A 5422-nucleotide genomic window follows, 5' to 3' on the forward strand; every position below is an offset into this window, starting at 1 on the left:
TTTGCCTGGGGCTCAGCTACTGTCAGTCCGTGCTTACTTTCAATGCATGAACCTGTCTGTCTCTTGAAGTGCTTGATTTGTAAACGAGGCCCAGAGAAATTACACGTGTACCACAGCTCCTCTGGTCCCGAGCAATATTAATAATATAACACATAGGAAATACAATGATAATCTTTTCATAAGCACAAAACATGGTATTCTCTCTGCAGCCTCAAGTACATTTATAAAACATGACAATCTTTGTTTCATGAAGGCTGCACATTGAATTGGACGGACTGTGTGTTTGCAGTATATTTATAAAAAGATGGACAAGAAGAGAATTGGCCGTGCCAGCTCTTCACCTGCTCAGTGTATCAGAGAAACAGACTCTATTTAACTCGTATAGAAGCTTCTTCGCAAATTAAAATATAAAAACCAGTTCTGAAAGACCAAACTACCTCAGCGGTTGGCCTGATATATACTAGATGCGATTCCCAAGATTGCCATGAATTCGAAGGCCACTGAGCAATGTGGGACATGTAGTTTCCAGCATCAGGTTCACACGAACATTTAAACCTTCTACCTGTATAGCAAAGTTTTACCTACAGTTACTTTGCTACCCAGGTAGAAGGTTGAAATGGTCTTGTAAACTATGTCCTAGACGAAGGGTGGGTACTGAATCCGAAGCTGTGGACCTGTAAGTTGTCTGTTCCCCGGTTGGGTACCTTCCGCTTAGTCCGCTATCTAGCCGCTTGCAGGGACCCTGTAACGCTTCTGCCCCAGTCGCTGCAGCTTGACTGGGGTCCTTCTGGAGCTTTAGCACCCGACCAGGCAGCAGCTCTCCTTCTAGGCAGGTATTGACCCCTCTGCCTATTCCGCTGCAGCCCTTCTTCCAGGCAGTGATTGTCCCCTTTACCTATTACACAGCAGTTCTGCTTACAGTGGTTATAGTTATTGCCTTCACAGAGGCAACTGTGGCTCTCAGGCCTAACTCTTTTGATTTATCCCAGGGCTAGAAGGATCCCGCAACCAACAAACAGGCCTGAAGACTCTGTCACTAGGATCCGTATGAATCTACACAGGACACAATGTAAAACTTTATTTTACTTGGGACTAGCCAATATGAAGATTACATTAAGCTTTCTGTGACAACTCACTAAAAATACAAACACTCAAATCACATTAGACAACATACAGAAACTTATAATAACATAATGACACATTTAAAAAGGGGTGGGAAAGACAATTAACACAAAACATCTTTCCTGTTTGCAGAAATAGCAATATGCAAATCTACCTGAATATGCAAATTACCAATAATTGCTATTCAGGTAGTGCATACAGCAGTTGCTAGATCCTTGCAACCAACAGGTGGCGCTGTACAGACTCCACAGCCTAATCCACCAAGTTGATTGCAAGCATTAGCAAGACAGGAGAGCACACCAACATTTAACACTAAACCCTGCACCTATAATGGGTAGAGGGTGACTGAAATATAAGAAAAGTCCTGCAACCTACAAAAATAGTCTGTCTGAGGGTCCATTGCTTTTTCAGGGAGAGAAAATCCTTCATTAGACAAATATAAAAAACATCCCCAATAGATCCTCTTCAAGGGAACAGAGGTTGAACTCCCACCACTTGGTACACAGAGCTTGCAATCAGCTGTACCGGAGAGTCCTCCTCTGAGGCTTGCTCTCCATCTTAATATGAGGGGTAATCGCTCAGAATGTAGGGTTTTCTTGAGATTTTGGGTTGGAGAGAGGCTGAGAAGCAAGTGGGCCGAAGAAGTTGAGGAGTTGCATTGGCGTCAGAGAATGTGGCACTTGATGGAATGAATGTAAAATGTGATCACTTTCTATATTTTGGAAACAAACGATTGAATGGGGTTACTGTGTCTTTAAAGGGATATTTCTTTGTCGTTGGGTATCATGATAGTCTTGTTAAAATGGCCCGGGAGCCTCACAGTATGAAGAGAATTGGATTACGCACTTTGCATTGTTCCCCATCGCTTTGTAAAGGAACGCTGGAATTGTGTGATTCTCCGACGCAGTATGAGTAAACCAGGACAACAGCAAACTGTGTACATGATCATGCCTTACACGCGAGCATGAACAGACAACAGACTTATCGTACAACAGGGAATGAAACCCACTGGATAATAATGAAAGGCCAACAATTAAATAAGGTCCTGGTATTCAAAGCTCACGTGGGCCCCTAATATCCCTGCATTAGCCTAGGAACATTAATCAAAATGACAGCTAATAATTAACACAGCCATGCAAATCGAGGCCTGGTGCCGGCCACAAGGATTGGATTGGAGTACTTTGAAAATCGGATTTTAGTGTTACAGCAAACCAGAGAGGGTGAGCAGATGGGATAGGCAGGGTAGGCTGAGCCCCCTCACCTTTAAACGGGTGCACTGAGCCCAATTCAGTGCTGATCTGCATTATTGTATGTGTGTCCACATCTGTCCGTCCGAGACAAACCGCATTGCCTCATTATTTAGGAACATCGTGCAAAAATCATTAGTGAAAAGACCTGCATCCTCCTAAACAGAAACGGTCTCTGAGAATGTATCACAGCGCAGGAAGTAAAAGCTGGCTATGAGCTGTGCTAATGCTGAATAATGGAATCTTAGTGATTAAAAGGGAGGTGCAGGGTAGACGATGCCCGGTTTTAGATTTATTTGTAAAATGAGAAATTCTGTGTATTCCCTCATAGTTTCCTTTGGTGCACTGTTTAGTAGACCTGTCCTACTCCAGGAACAGACGCTAATGCCGTAGGCCTTGCGATATTTTATAATGGCTGTGTCATTTTATTCCCCATTTGGTGATACTATCCTTGCTGACCATGCTCCCTCCTTACCACTTTATTTATACTTAATAACTTTTCTTCCTTTTCTTGGATTTTAATACCTGGCTGCAGCCATTTTTTTAATTTATTTTTTGCTGATGGATTGTGGGTGAATTTGATTGGAACAGGAAAAAGAAGATTATTTGAAGGGACACTGTAGGCACCCAGGCTCATTGCAGTGGTCTTGGTGCAGTGTCCCTATTGAATGTCAGTCACACTGTGCAGCACTGCCCCAGGAAGCACCTCTAGCAGCCATCTAAGGAGTGGCTGTGGCGAAACCAACCTCGCCACTGGGCCCTGGAGAAGCCTGTTTGCTAGCCTCCTACCTACTGACTATGGCCCCTGGGTTATTTGGGGCATATTGTACTGTATATTGCTGCTACTGGCCCTTTTAACAGCATCTATGGACATATTGGGACTTTTGGGACTACTGTCCCTTTAAGACTGTGCTACATATTCTAGTGTACTGCCTGTAATATTATATGTGTATTTGTGTGTTAAGCTTAACCTGGGATATGTATGCAGCATTCACCTGATTGTTCGGTAGAATCACTCCATTCATTATATTGAGTGAAACTACCGAACAACCAGACCACCCAGGACTAAGTGTGCCTCCAATTACCGTTTGCAACAATGTTGCAAACGGGTAATTGGCAATCAGTGTAATGTATTCTTTGTCCTCTGGGTGGCCGCCATTCGGGAAACAAACACGTGGCGGCGGCCATCTTAAACTACCGAACAGCGGTGTTTTGCCGTCGAGTGTCTGGAACTAAAATCGGACACTTGACTAGGCAAACACCGCTGAGACCTCCATACTTCCAGAAATTCGTATAGAAACTACCGAATGACCCGCCGTTCGGTAGAAAGAACCCCACAAACAAGGGAATTCATTCAAACCCTCTCCAGGCTCTATAACACAGGCAATTCGCCTGTTTTCATTCCCTTGTTTGTGACCGACCGCAGGGCCAAAATGCATGGAACTGTTTTCGGATACTTTACCCATGCGGTCGGTCAAATCTTTGGAACCCCATATCTCCCGAACTGTTCATCCGAATGACTTGAATTTTGGATATGTTTCCCCCCTGAATAAGGGCTATCCAGCGATGCTGGATTTAAAGGTGTACCCCCTGTTTTTGGGGTACATCCAGAACTTGGCTGAAAAGGTGTACCGGATAATTGGGTTTAATGTTATCTGAGGGGAGGGGATGTGTGGGCTGAACCATGTATGTGATTGGTTATTTTATGCCTCCCCCTGGGTGTGGCCTGTATGTGTATTATTGTAATAAAAGCCAGGCTGGATGAGACAGTCCAGAGTTCCTGTTTTACCCTCAAAGTGATGTGTCGTCTCATTATTGGGGGGAAGGATTTATTGCATGCTGTTCCAGTTGACTGCTAGGAGTACAAGCCTATTCGTATGGTTCCTATTCAATGGTCTACCGCATTCATATGCTTGGGAGAATTTAAAAGGTTTCTCGGATTCGGTGATTGTGGTGTCTGCCAGAGTGCTTGGAGTCCTCAGGAAGCACTAGGAGCATCCATTAACGGAGGTACCCGGTCGGGGTGCCAGGTGATCCGTTACAGTGGCCAGTGGAGGTATCTCTAGGTTGTAATGTGAACATTTTCTCTGAAAAGACAGTGTTTACAGCAAAAAGCCTGAAGGTAATAATTCTACTCACCAGAACAAATGCAACAATCTGTAGTTGTTCTGGTGACTATACTGTCCCTTTAATAAATTCAGACACAGGGAGAGATATAGAAGCGGATTAGATACATTTTATTTCTTGTGACAGATGCTCTTTCACTGATTTATCCCCAGAAGCAGTTCCAATCATCACAGAGATCGATGGAACTGCTCTGTAAACTGATAGTAACCATAACGCGACTGCTATGAGTTTATACACAGTCTGGTCAGAGTTACAGTCCACACACACCTGTCTCTGCGAGGAGAAAGCTCTGCCCAAGTTGCATATGGAGATAGAAGTAATCCAGAAAGCTCTCGTTCTGGCTGCCTGATTGACAGCTCCGAGGGGCTGGCTTATAGCTGCCGGTGGGACTTTTTAAAAACTTTTTATAAATTACTGCAGTTCGATGCTGCACAGAGTGAGTGCAGGTTAAACCATCAACATTAACCGTAGTGAAATGTATAAAAGTACTTAACTTAATTGTAATACAGCCTCCCAAGATCGCTACCCAGAGAAGACGACCTTTTCATACAAAGATAACCAAAAAAACACACAGAACTTCGGGATACGGCTGGAAGTTAATCTGAAGGAACATAAAAAATGCAACAATAGTGAAGCACAGTTAACACGTTTTTTTGCGCTGAATACAAATGCACTCACAGAATAGAGTAGAATATATCGCTCATAGGGTGCCTCCCCTAGATGGATAGGGGGGTTGGTAATCCCTTGGCTCCGTTATCGGCTTCCTTAATGATGCTCAGGACTCCAAACGGGTAATGGTAGAAAACGATGTTTTTTATTGATTAAAAGTGAATAATCACCATCAATATAAAATATATTAAAAGGAAAAAACGGTATGGTCCTACGCGTTTCGTTCTACAAAGAACTTCATCAGGGACCGTATACAG

Source organism: Pelobates fuscus, chromosome 5 (genome assembly GCF_036172605.1).
Source record: "Pelobates fuscus isolate aPelFus1 chromosome 5, aPelFus1.pri, whole genome shotgun sequence".
NCBI classification, from domain to species: Eukaryota; Metazoa; Chordata; class Amphibia; order Anura; family Pelobatidae; genus Pelobates; species Pelobates fuscus.